This window comes from Hemiscyllium ocellatum, chromosome 8 (assembly GCF_020745735.1).
Source record: "Hemiscyllium ocellatum isolate sHemOce1 chromosome 8, sHemOce1.pat.X.cur, whole genome shotgun sequence".
Classification (NCBI taxonomy): Eukaryota; Metazoa; Chordata; class Chondrichthyes; order Orectolobiformes; family Hemiscylliidae; genus Hemiscyllium; species Hemiscyllium ocellatum.
Genome location: NC_083408.1, coordinates 78,083,650 through 78,098,550, shown reverse-complemented (window position 1 = coordinate 78,098,550; position 14,901 = coordinate 78,083,650).

Sequence of the window (14,901 nt, the reverse complement as noted above, 5' to 3'; positions counted from 1 at the left end):
CCAAAATCAAATGTGACAATAGGCAGAATGAACGGTGGGGACAGTGAGCATGCAGTCTTCCTGAGAAAACAGCAGGTGTCTGTCAGATGGAGCTGAAGGTTGGTCTTCTGGGACTGTGCCTCCACTTTCATTACTCCAGATGAGAAATGTCTGCAAAATCTGTCTCAAGCATTCTAAACGTTCTGGTCAGCACATGTGCTGTCATAATGTATCAGAAATCCAAAGTACTATGTGCTGTGAAGGTCAGTCTAAGAACAATCCAACAGTCACCCCTACATTGCAGGTACGATCTCTATCTTGCTCTGAGTACTAGATGCCAATTAGCTAACAAGTCAGTCAAAAGGAAATAGGAACAGCAGACTCTCTTACTCGAAATGCAGCCAACCAACCACTGTCAAAATGAAACAAGACAGAGTATAGGAGTTGAGAAATCATGTTGAGGTTGTACAGGACATTGGTGAGGCCTCTTCTGGAATATTGTATCCAGTTCTGGTTGCCCAGATACAGAAAGGATATTTTTAGGCTGGAGATGGCTCAGAAGATATTTACCAGGATTTTGCTGGGTATGGAAGGTCTGTGTTATAAGGAAAGGCTGGATAAGCTGGGATTTTTTTCACTGGAACATAGGAGATTGAGAGGGGACCTGATTGAGGTTTATACAATAACGAGGGGTATAGAGTTAACGGTAGGTGTCTTTTCCTAGGATGCAGAATTTCAAGACTAGAGGGCACATTTTTAAAGTGAGACGAGAGACATGAGGGACAACGTTTTTACACAGAGGGTGGATCGTGTGTGGAATGAACTCCTTGAGGAAACGGTGAATGTAGGTTTAAAACGTTTAAAAGACATTTGGATAAGTACATGAATAGGAAAGGTTTGGAGGGATATGGGCCAGGATCACACAGGTGGGACAAGTTAGTTTGGGATTATGTTCAGCATGGACTGTTTGGACCATAGGGTCTGTTTCTGTGTGTGATGTGTGACTCTATGGCTCTGAAACAATTTTAACTAACTTGCCACAGCCAAAATTCCAAAATTGATTGTTCAATTAACAATTTTCCACTAGCCATTCTTTAGTGATGGCCCCGAGATATTGATTCAAACTATTTCAATAACATTTATCTATTTCTGTGCTCACTTATTCTTTCTAATCTGCACGCATGTATGTTGGGTTATTATTAATTATAAAATGCAAAAAGAAATAAACTCAATCTTTTGTTAACTCATTAGATTGGCTCCTTTTAAAACATAAATTCACTGGTCTACCTACCTCTGCAGGTATTTTATCAGTGGGAGGGTGTGTGCAAAGACAGACAAAGCTGTCGGGTAAATGCTGGTGGCTTGGACAAGAGCTTGGGGAGGAGGTTCTTACTGTTTGGTGACTCATTATCTAACAAAGGGCCTTGACCCACTGGAAATACCAGCTATTGGGGCCTCTTTCCCTGTCTGACTGACCCTGGAAAGGCTGCCCCTCTTACCTTCCAATCCATCATTGCCATGGCGCCTTGTTGGAGAATGGCTAGAGTCCCAGCAGTGACCATTGCTGTCAGTGGACTGGAGAGCTGCTGATCATCTAACTGGCTGGAAGCTCTTGGAAGCAGGACATCATTCACATGAGGACAGAGGTCATGACATCAGACAATCAGTGCCCTGTGACCCTTAAATCTAATTGCGGGGCATTAGCTGGTGAGGCTGTTTCACCACCAGCCTTGAAGCCAATTCTTCTTGTACAATCCAGTCCATTTCTTTCTTGATCATTTTGAATTGAACTACCTTACTGTGTGTTATTGGACTTTAAACATTAATTTTTATGTAACTTCCTGATTTCTATTTATGGGTGAATATGGAGCTCATAGTTCTTCATCTGCCATTCATCTGTGTTCAGGCATTTTGTTTTAATAAAGGGAATAACTTAGCTGTTTTCCTCTTTTGCTAGAGTTCTTAAGTTGTACTGCTATAAGAAATGAATTATGGGAGAATATAATTAATTACAATATAGTGAGTGAAAACTTTAAGTAATTGCTGCCTTTTTGGGGGGCTCTGTGAGTGCCGTTGGATTCCAAATTAGAGTCTGTGGTGCACCAAAAGAATCTTGTGGGGAAATCATGCCAGATGTTATATTGGTGAAGCTGTTAATGTATGTAGTCCAACTGCCAAAAATATGTGGAGTAGGCAGAACATCTCATTAAACAGCATTCACCAGAAAACCTGTGATACTGTTTGGATTGCAACATTCCAACTAATGCCCTATCCCAGTGTCACATAGAATGCATTAAGCTGCAGGAAGAAACCCGCCACCAACAAAATACCCCTATCTAAATGGATTGTCACCACTTACAAGTTTGTTATTGGTTGATTTCTTCTGTCTGTTTTTTTAATCCTATAAATGCCCTGCTGCTCTCTGTAGCTGTTTTAAGTTGTAAAAGCCTACAGGGAGTGATGTGACAGGTGGGAGGAAGTAAGGACTGCGGATGGCTGAAGATCAGAGTTGAGAGTGTGGTGCTGGAAAATCACAGCAGGTCAGGCAGCATCAAGAAGCAGGAGAATCAAATTTTGGGCATAAGGATAGGGCTCAAGGAGTTCTTACTGATTTATAGCTTCTGCATCAACTGGTTTCTTCCAAACATGGTTACTTAAATAAAGCTTTTGTTTGGAACTCCCCCTGTTTTGGAGAGTGTACAGATGTCATATAGAGCTGGACCATCTCTTAGAAGAAGGAGAAGGAAGAGAGAAAGGCCTCTTAGCAGGAGGCCATAATTGGCCAGCTTGTTCCGGGGACAGTGCTCCTCCCTGAATCTCTATGAGGGTCAAAGTTTGAGATGAGTGCTTCTTCACAAAGGAAGTCCTCACTGGAACCTGCCATCTGCTGCCACAAATGTAACCTCAAAGCAAGAAAAGGGCTACATTGCCAGTGGCTGTGCCGGTGACTATAGAAATAAGCAATCAAGATGCCAGGCTTCAAGACATTTGCAACAGTTTGTCATCCATTGAGGCTCAGTACTCCAGTGTTTCCAATTGTTTTTCTGTTGTGACTCCATTTTAATGTTACCCCGTTGGTGTGATTGCAGAGTGAAAATTGGGGTGGTGGAGGGGGGGGGGGGAAAGATGTGATGAGGCTCAAACAGCAGTGATATAAGCACACAAAAAGAACTATAGTCATTGACAGGCTCTGTTGGTGCCAGTCATGGGCCTCACAGCTCATTGGTTTGAGTCATGTCCACAGGAAATAAAATTCCACACATTTAAAGGCGAAAGTGGGTACTGCAGATGCTGGAGATCAGAGTCTAGATTAGAGTAGTGCTGGAAAAGCACAGCAGGTCTTTTGAAGGGTTTTTGCCTGAAACGTTGATTTTCCTGCTCCTTGAATGCTGCCTGATCTGCTGTGCTTTTCCAGCGCCACTAATCGAGATGCACACATTTAAACTCAATTCTAGGACTGTCAAATTTGACTCTTTGTTTCACAGCTGCTATTGCTGCCTCCGAGCTCGCAACCCCAATTGTGAGCCCACTGAGGGTTGCAACCCACTGTTTGCCAACCCTGCTCTTCTCATTGGGAAGCCAATTACATTTTGTTCTCACTTGCCAGAGAGAAACGGAATCACAAAAACATAGCATGTGAATTGCAAGATTATCCATCATGCAGGGTGCCATTGACTGCATGAGTATCACTTTGCAGGCACCACAAATCAACTCTGCCCTATACCACAATCTATATCCACTCCCTCAACTTCCAGCTGGTCTGTATAAAAAGGCATAAAATTATAAGCTCAGCACTCAGGATCCTGAAAGCAATCAAGATGTCATCATTCTGTTGGAGTCTGTTGTGGCAACTCCATTTGAATAACCATTTGAGTAACCACAGCAATTACAGTGATGGCAATTGGATGAGATGAAGTCATGACTCTTGATTCTGATGCTTATGCTTCACCAATGTATAGAATGACTATACATTGACTTGGGATCAAGTAGATCATTAGTGTGTTTTCACAACATGAGCCAGTCTATAGGAGCTTTACTTAGCTGAACGGCTGTCAAAATTCATGTTGGTCTTCGGTGATCTGTACAAATTCACCATTGTGAGGGTCAGGCCTCACTGCCACACATAAGGTGAGCAGCCAAGGAGTAGCAACAGGGTTGAGAGACAGGGGCACATGTGGAATCCTGGGTTTCTGAGAGCAGAAAGGCTTAAAGGTCAGAAAATGGTGTGGGAAGATGATGGAAAATAAGGGACACAAGTGGTCATCGTCTACAGCACATAAGTTGAAAATGGTATAGGTTGGAAGGGAGCTTGAATGTGAGAAGTAAGGTAAGGTCTAAGGAGAATGTGGTATTTGCAGATTTAAACCCCTCCACTGACCTAGTAATGGATATCCCAATGATATCCAACATGTTTCCTCCAAGGGCTAAGAACATGCAGTCATACCTGTCCCTGTCTCGCTAGCTCCTGCTGCCTCTGGTAGTGCACCATGTTTTCCTGAAAGAGAGGGAAAAGTGTTAGTGAGCATTGTGTAGTCTGTTTGGCTGTTGTGGCTGTCATACTTGAACAGTGAGTTCACACAATGAGATGTGGCTTGTAAATGTTGCGAAGTGCATAAGGGTTTTGCGGGTTGTGGGGGGGCAGGGGTGCGGCTGGCGGTGAAACCAAATTATGTCAGATGTTTGTTCTGAATGATAGAGATTGCAGAAAGTGGATGATCAGGTTGTGGGAGAATTGAATAGTGTCTGAGATGAATGATGCATTTGGTAGGATAAAATACTTGAAGACAATTCACTAAACTTGACCACTTGCTTGAAGTCTTTGAACTTCCTGTGACACTACATCCACATCTTAAGGGCTTGACTCTTGAGGGTTGACCAGCTTGGCTATCTGTTCCTACTGAGCATGTTTCTGCAAGTTCTCCACTGGATACATGTCATCTCTCATTATTTTTACCTCCAACACCAGGCTTTCAATGCAGCAGCCAAAGACTATAGAACCTCCTATTCCCCAGATTGAACCATATTTCTTAGGTCACTTAATGCAGGCCTCCTGCATCTGCTTCAGCCACAATATTTCTGACCGTTAAGAAATGCAGATTAGTTTTAAGTGCTGTCAGCCACTCAGAATTTTGGCAACACCCATCAGTTGATTACCAATCAATATTTGTTGTATAATATTCATTCCTGGAAAGTCATAGATTCATGGAGTCAAACAGCAAGGAAACAGACCTTTCGATCCAACTTAGTCCATGCCAACCATATTGCAAAACTAAACCATTCCACCTGCCTGCTCTTGGCCCATATCCCTCTAAACCTTTCTTATTCATGTACTTATCTACATGTTTTTTAAATGTTGTAACTATACCCACATCCATCACTTCCTCTGCAAGTTTATTCCATATCCAAACCACTCTCCGTGTAAAGAAATTGGCCCCATTTTTAAAAAAATCTTTCTCCTCTCACCTTAAAAGTATGCCCTCCAGACTTGAAATCCCCCACCCGAGGGAAAAGACACCTGCCATTCACCTTATCTATACCCTTTATGATTTTATAAACTTCTATAAGGTCACCCCTCAACTTCCTATGCTCCATTGAAACAAGTCCCAGCCTATACAGCTTCTCCTTTGAATTCAAATGCTCCATTCCCAGCAACATCCTGGTAAATCTCTTCTGAACACTGTCCAGCTTAATAATATCCTTCCTGTAACTAGGTGACCAAAGCTGGATACAGTATCCCAGAAGAGGCCTTACCAACATCCTGTCCAACCTCCACACTACATCCCAACTCCTACACTCAAAGGTCTGGGCAATGAAGGCAAGCATGCTAAATGCTTTCTTAACCACCCTATCTATCTGTGATGCAAACTTCAAAGAATTATGTACCTAAACCCAGTTCTACAACAATGTTCAGACCCTATTTTTAATCGTGTAAGTCTTGTCTTTGTTTTACCAAAATGCAATACCTCATATTTGTCCAAATTAAACTCATTTGCCACTATTCATTGATCCAATTAATCAAAATCTCTTTATAATTGTGGATACCCTTCTTCACTGTCCACTATACCACCAATCTTGGTGTCATCTGCAAACTTACTAACCATGCTTTCTATATTGTCATCTAAATCATTCATATAAATGACAAACAAAAGTGAAGCCAGCATCAATCCCTGTGGAACACCACTGGTCACAGTCCTTCAGTCTGACAAATAGCCCTCCATCATCACTCTCTTGTCTCCTGCTGTTGAGACAATTTTGTATCCAACTGGCAAGTTCTCCCTGAATCCTATGTAATCTAACTTCACTAATTAGTCTACCATGTGGAAGCTTGTCAAAGGTTCTACAAAAGTCCAAGTAAGCAATGTTCACCACCCTGCCTTCACCAATCTTCTTGGTTACTTCCTCAAAAAACTCAATAAAGTTTGTGAGACACAATTTCCCTTGAACAAAACCATATTGACTATCGCTAATCATTCCTTGCCTCTCCAAATGTATTTGAAACCTACCTGTCAGGATCAACTTCAACAACGTACCCAATCTTCTTCTCACATCCCTTCTTAAACAAAGGCACGTAACCACTTTCAGTCATTCGGCACCTCACCCATTTTTATAGATGATACAAGTATTTCTGCAAGGAGGTGGGTGGAACTGTTATGTAATCCCTAATTTTTTCCAAACTTCCTTGCATGGCAGTGACATTTTCAAATGCCAATAGATCTGAGTGGATGTCTATGTGGAGGCACAGCCTCAAGGGAATGTTTGTTATTGGCTCAGCTAGAAATTATTGCCCATTCCTAGTTGTCCCTGAAAAGGTAGTTGCCTTTTTGAACTGCTGCAGTCCATTTAGCGTAGGTAGATGCAGAACAGTGAATTCTGTAAGTTCAACCAGATCCCCCTCATCTTTCTACACTTCTTCAAGTATAGTGCCAGAGTCCTCAAACGTTCCTCATATGTAAAGCCTTTCATCCCTGAGATCATTTTTGTGTACCTCCTCTGGACTCACTCCAGAGCTAATACATCCTTCTTGAGGTGTGGGGCTCAAAATTGCTCACAATATTGAAAATGTGGTCTGACCAGAGCCTTATAAAGCCTCAGAAGTACATCCCTGCTTTTATATTCTAGTTCTTTTGAGATTGTATTTGTCTTCCTCCTGATTCAACCTGCAAGTTTACCTTAAGATGACTGACCTCATCTTCATTTGTGCCAGGTATGTCTCCAAATGGCAGAGAACTTCCTCCCTGATCACACTGACTTCAGTTTTGCCAAGGATCCTTGATGTCATACTTGATTAAAGATGGCTTTGACATCAATGACAGTTATTCTCAGCTTGTCTCTAGAATTCAGCTATTCTGTCCATGTTTGATTCAGGGTTCTAAAAACATCAGAAACTGAATAACCCTGATGCAAACTAAGTGTCAGTGAACAGGTTATAGCAAAGCACCTGCTGCTTTATAACACTGTTGATGACACCTTCCATCACTTTACTGATGTTCGAGAGTAAACCGATGGGGTGGATCTGGAAAAGCACAGCAGGTCAGGCAGCAATCGAGGAGCAAGAGAATTGACACTTTGGGTAAAAGCCCTTCATCAGAAATGCCCGGAAACTCCTGATGAAGGTCTTTTGTCTTTTCCAGCACTACAATCTCAACTCTAATCTCCAGTATCTGTAGTCCTCACGTTCACCCTGATGGGGTGGATTTGTCCTGCTTTTTTAGTGTACAGGGCATACCTGGGCAAATTTCCAAATTGTTGGATAGGTGTCAGCATTGCTGATGTACTGGAACAGCTTGACTAGGTAGGAAGGTCTAGAACACAAATCTTCCTCACTAGTTTGGCTGAAGGAAGTCAAGATGGATCATCTATTCTGTACTTATTGCTGAAGGTTGTTGCAAATGCTTCAATATTATCTTTTGCACTGATGTGTTGGGCTCTTCCACCATTGAGGATGGGGATACTTGTGGAGCCTCCTTCTCCAGGGAGTTGTTTAATTGTTCACTGTCATTCATGACTGGATATGGCACTTCTACCAAGCTTGAATTTGATCCATTGGTTGTGGGATTGCTGAGCTATATTACTTGCTGTTCGTGCTGTTTGGTACACAAGTGATCCGATTTTGCAGGTTCACTGGGGTGACAACTCATTTTTAGATATTGCTAGTGCTGATTGTGAAAGGTCTTTCTGCACTCTTCAATGAATCAGTGTTGACCCCCAGATTTATTGTAATGATAGAGTGGGGAATATGCTAGGCCATGCAGATACAGATTGTGTTGGAATATCACAGCCCACAGCTCCTCATGAATCTGCTGGTATGTGTTTTCAAACTTTTGGATCTTCTGCCTGATGGAAATGGGTGGAAGAGAGTATATCTGGGGTAGATGTGATGTTTGATTATATTATCTGCTTTCTTGAAACAATGGGAAGAATAGATGGAGTCAATGGAAGGATGGTTGGTTTTGGAGATGGATGGGGTTGTGTTCACAACTCTCTGTAGTTTCTTGTGGTCTTGGGCAGAGCAGTTGCTATACAGGCTGTGATGCATCTGGATAGGATGCTTTCTATGGTGCATTTATGAAATTTGGTAAGAGTCATTGTGGGCATGCCAAATTTTCTTAGCCTTCTGAGGAAATAGAGGCATTGGTGTACTGTCTTGACTGTAGCATCAATGTTGATAATGTCACACAACACGATTGAGGGTATTCTCAGTGTGAAGACGGAACTTTTTCTCCACGATGACTGTAAGGCGTTACGGACAATTGCATCTGGGACAGGGAGACTTGATTTCATCCTTACAAGTATGATTTTTCCTTCATGTTGGTTTCCTGACCACCTGCTACAGACCCAGTCCACCCTCTTCATCAGTGCTGAGTCACGCTTGGTGGTAGACTTCGAAGTCACCCACCCAGAGTATGATCTGGGCCCTTGTGACCAATGGTGCTTCTTCCAAGTGTTGTTCCACATGGAGGATTACTGATTCATCAACCAAGGGATGGCTATTATGAATGTAATCAGCAGGAGGTTTTCTTCTCTGTGTTTGACCTGATGCCATGAGACTTCATGGCAGCCAGAGTCCATGTTGAGGACTCCCAGTGCAACTCCCTCCCAAGTGTACACCATTGTCTGCCATCCCTGCTAGGTCTAAGCTGCCAATGGGACAGGACTTACCCAGGGATGTTAGTGATATTGTCTGGGTCATTGTGTTTATAGTATCACTCTGTGAGTATTACATTGTCAGATGATTGCTAGAATAGTCTGTGAAATAGATTTTCCAATTTTTGCACTTGTCCCCAAATGTTAGAAAGGAGGACTATGCAGGATTAATAAGGTTGAGTTTACCAATCTCATTTCCAGTATTTTAGCCAAAGCCAGGTGGTCTATCTGGTTTCATTCTCTTTTTCTTTTCTAACGGTTGTATAACTGAATGGTTTGCTAGACCATTTCAAAAAGCATTTAAGAACATAGAATCATAGAATCCCTACAGCGCACAATTTGGCCCATCAAGTATGCACCGACCCTCCGAAAAGCATCCCAGCCAGACCCAGCCCTCCCACATATCTCCATAAACCTGGCACTTGCCATGGCTAATCCACCTATACTGTACGTCCCTAGACAGCATGGGACAATTCAGCAAATTTTTAAAATTACAATCAACATTGATTTCATGATCATCCTTATACCTTTGGTTTCAGTTCTTTAATGAATTTAAATTCCATCACCTACAATGGGGGAATCTAGATGGGGATCTCCAGAACGTTGCGTGGGTCTCCAGGTGATGAGTCAATTAATGTTACCAGCACACTATTGTTTCCCCTTAGTTGGACTCTAAAAACATTGAAATGTCCAGGCAGCATGAAATTGGCAAACTGCCAGCACCACAATCAGCAGCATTGGTCAGTTGCTCATCAATTCCCTATGCCTGTTTTCAGAAGCTATCAAATTTAACAGCCAGTGATTGTAAAGGATAAGATTTTAACCTGAGGTCAATGGATACATTATTGGAATGAAATATGGACTATAAAACTTTGAGATTTCAAAACACAACATCATCTTTCATGAACTGTACAAGAATGTTCCCGTATTAAATTAAGTTTATTTGAATAACTGAATCTTGCTGTTAATGGTATGTAGTCTTACAAAACATTAATGTAGTTCTGGTTCATTTCCTATTCTAATATTGTAAAAGTTGATTGGAGTTTAACCATTATAAAATTATGTTCAATAATGTACTTTTATTGTCAATCATTGCACATCTCTCCACTTGTTCATACATGGTAAAGTTTTTAATCAGACTCAATGGGCCAATCGATCTTTATCTACACAGTAACAATTCTGTGAACTGGGGCAAAGCCAAAAGTTTATATGTAATAATTTCATGTCTAGAGAGACCACACGCTTAAAGTATTTATCCAATCTCAGTCTTCACATCTTAAAATGGGTATTGATTTATTAAGTGTAGAGAGGAAAAACATTGACAAGAGGCAAATTTAGATCAATTATCAGAACAGATTATTTTGTTTCAGAAATAAATGTGTACTTGGATAATAGGTAAAATTCAGTGACTTCAACTTCAGAAACATAATTGTTCTAATAAAAACATTAGTAAAAATGCATAAAATAAATATGATCTAGATATAAGGGAGGATAGAGAAACTATGGGTCAAAATGTGACAGAATTAAACAGTGAAATCAGATAGAATGGTTTCAACAAAGTGTAATACATCCATGGAAGAGATCACCAGAGAAGACTAAGTAACAGGTAACAAATCGTTAAGACAACTTATTCTGAAGAATAATTGACTGAAAAGTTTTAACTAAAACAAACTAAAAAGTTAAGCTGTTGATCCAACCGGTCTTTTCTAACATCACCTATTTTGTCTCCACTGATTTAATTGCAGTCATTGATTGTTTTAAAATTTAATGTATCAGCTTTTAGGTTATCTGTTTTAATCAAATCAATATTCATTTTTGAATTGTGAAATAGAATAATCTGAGTATTAGAATACTAATTAGAGTAACCCTGAAGTATTTTCATATATGACTTATCCATTTTAGAATCATTCATTTCTATCCTTTGTATCAAGGTCTGCTTGGAGATATGCTAGTCTAAATTAGATACCACAAAACATTGAACAAAGAATAATTGATACAATATTCTTGACCTTATTTGTGAATTTCAGATGCTCACGGTTAATTAAAATAAATGGTTTTTATTTTAATTGCATTTGATAAAACAGGCTGGAAATGGTCACAGTGCCATCTCTGAAATAAGTAAGTATAACAAATTGGATAGTGCAAGTGTGACAATGGCACTATTGCAATTGTTACCTGTTATATTTCCTTTTAAGCTACTACATGATATTGATTAAAATGTTACTTAAGTATTACAGTGCTACCAAAAAAATAATAAATTGGGACAACAGAACAAATGGTAATTGAAAAAAAAATATAATTTGGCCTATGTACAGACCAAATCAACATTCACTTTTGTCTTGTTAAATAGAGTAATCTTTGTTCCAGAAGATGTTATATTTGAATGCAGTCTAAGGAATAAGGTAAATGAGCTTGTGGTGCAAATTGAAATTGGCAGGTATCACATGGTGGACATCACGGAGACATGGCTGCAAGGAATCAGGATTGGGAGTTGAATATCCAGGGGTATACATCCTATGGAAAAGATTGACAGGTGGGCAGAGTTGCCTTGTTAGTAAGACATGAAATTAAATCAACAGTAAGAAATGATGTATGGTCATATGGTGTAGAATCTGTGTGGATGGAATTGAGGAAACGCAAAGGTAAAAATACGTAGTTGGAGATATGTTCAGGCCTCAAAACAGTAGTCAGGAGCTGGGGAGCAAAATATATCAGAAGATAGAAAAAGGTGTGTAAGAAAGACAAACTTACAATGATCTTGGGGGATTTCAACATGCAGGTGGACCGGCAAAATCAGGTTGGTAATGGACTGCAAGAAAAGGAATTTGGGGAATATCTACAAGATGGCTTTTTGGAGTAGCTTGTGGTGGAGCTCACTAGGGAACAGGCAATATTAGATTTAGTGTTGTGCAATGAGGCAGACTTGATAAATGAGCTTAAGGTGAAGGAACCCTGGAGGCAGTGATCGTAATATGATTAAATTTACCTTGCAATTTGAGAGGAAGAAGATGGAATCAAAGGTAACGATATTACAGCTGAATAAAGATAACTACAAAGGCATGAGGCAGGAGCTGGGCCGAATTGACTGGGATAGCAGCCTAGCAGGAAAAACAGTGGAAAAGCAATGGCAGAGGTTTCTGGGAGTGATTCAGGAGATACAGCAAAAATTCATCCCTAGAAAAAAAAAAGCATGGTAAAGGGAGGATAAGGTAATTATGGCTGACTAGGGAAGTCAAGGATAGCATAAAAGCAAAGTAGAAAGCACAATGTGGTGAGGGCAGTGGGGAAGCTTACAAAAATCAACAGAGGGCAACAAAAAATGAAATAAGAAGGGAGAAGATTAAATAGGAGGGTAAGCTAGCCAGTAATATAAAGGAAGACTAGAAGAGTTTATTTAGATATATAAAAGGGTAAAAGAGAGGCAAAAGTGGAAATTGGACCACAGGAAGATGATGCTGGAGAGATGATAGATGGAAACAAGGAAATGGCTGAGGAACTGAATAATTAATTTGCATCAGTCTTCACAGTGGAAGACACGAGTAATATCCCAAAAATTCAAGAGGGGGGCAGAATTGAGTGTGGTGGTCATCACCAAGGAGAAGGTGTTAAATAAAAACTGAATGGCTTGAAGGTGGATAAATCACCTGGACCAGGTGGACTACACCCCAGAGTTTTAAAGGAGATAGCTGAAGAGATAATGGAGGTGTTAGTGATGATCTTTCAGGAATCGCTAGAGTCAGGGAGAGTCCTAGAGGACTGAAAGATCACTAATGTGACACCCCCGTTTAAGGACGGAGTAAGGCAAGAGATGGAAAGTTACAGGCCGATTAGCCTAACCTTGGTTGTGGGTAAGATTTTGGAGTCCATTGTAAAGGATGAGGTTTCTGAATAGTCTGAGGTGTATGGTAAAATAGGGCATGGTTTCATCAAGGGGAAGTCATGCCTGACAAATCTGCGAGAATTCTTTGAGGAGGTAGTGAGCAGGTGAGACCAAGGCGAGGTAATGGATGTTATCTACATGGACTTCAAGAACACCTTTGACAAGGTGCTGCTCAGGAGGTTGCTGAATGAGATAAGGGCCCATGGTGTTAGAGACAAGGATAGAAGCTTGGCTGTCTGGCAGAAAGCAGAGAGTGGGGATAAAAGGGTCTTTCTCAGGATGGCAGCCGGTGACAAGTGGTGTTCTGCAAAGGTCAGTGTTGGGACCACAACATTTCACTTTATACATTAATAATCTAGATGAAGGAACTGAGGGCATTCTGGCTATGTTTGCAGATGATACAAAGATAAGGGCCAGGTAGAATTGAAGAGTCAGGGAGGCTGCAGAAGGATTTGGACTGGTCAGGAGAGTGGGCAAAGAAGTGGCAGATGGAGTACAACATGGGAAAGTGTGAGGTCATGTACTTTGGACTAATTTCTAAATGGGGAGAAAATTCAGAAGCCTGAAATGCAAGAGATATGCGAGTTAGTCCAGGATTCTTTCAAGGTATACTTCAGGTTGAGTCAGTAGTTAGGAAGGCAAATGCAATTTTGGCATTTATTTTGAGAGGACTTGAATATAAAAGCAATGATGTACTTCTGCAGCTCTATAAGGGTCTGGTCAGACCACATTTGGAGTATAGCAGTTTGGGCCCCATATCTCAGGAAGGATGTACTGGCCCTGCAGCGTGTTCAGAGGAGGTTCATGAAAACGGTCACAGGAATGAAAAATTTAACATATAAGGACTTTTGAGGACTCTTGGTGTATACTCCATGGAGTTTAGAAAGATGAGAGGGGATCTAATTGAAACTTACAGAACACTGGATAACCTGGACAGAGTGGATGTTGGGAAGATGTTTCTATTGGTAGGAGAGACTAGGACCTGAGGGAAGACCTTTTAGAATGGAGATAAGGATGAACTTCTTCAGCCAGAGAGTAGTGAATCTATGGAATTCACTGTCACAGAATGCTGTGGAGGCCAGGTCATTGAGTATATTTAAGATGGAAATAAATAGGTTCTTGATTGTCAAGTAGATCAAGGGTTAAGGGTAGAAAGTGGGAGAAAGGGGTGAAGAAACTTATCAGCTGTGATTGAATGGTGGAGTAGACTTGATGGGCTGAATGGCCTAATTTCTGCTCCTATGTCTTCTGGTATTATGGTCAAATGTGGCTTTCTCGTGATATGTGGTTAAACGTTAAGGGATTACTGGATCAGGACGCAGACTTGATTCGGTCAATGTTCAAACAACATACATTCTACTCTTATTTTAAATAATACTTTAAATTTACATGTGACATTTAGTTTATATATATCAAAATGAAGAAATAGGAGGATTTGATTGAAGCAGAGGAGATCATCTGTAGCACAGATTGAAAAACAAGGAGATGCAGAACTGAGATGTGACAGTGCTGTAACTGGTGGGAAGTTGTAATCACAAGTTTACAGAGCAAAAGAATAATACTGTGGATGGTGGAAATCTAAAATAAAAACAAAAACAAAACAGAAATACTCAACAGGTCAAGTAGTACCCATGGAAAGAAACATAATTCATGTTTCAGGTCAATGGCTTTTCACCAGAATCGAAGAAGGATAGAAATGGAAGAGTTTTAAGCCAGTAGAAAGGGATTAGAGTGAGAAGAATAAAAGGGAAGGAAGAACTATGATTTTTAATCTCTTCTGTCCTTCATTCAATAAAATAGAAGCAAAAGAAAGTGATAATAGGTATGGTAAAGAAAAAACAATTTTGCTCAGGTGAGGCAGCAATCGATGTATAATTTTCTTCTGAATACAACATAAA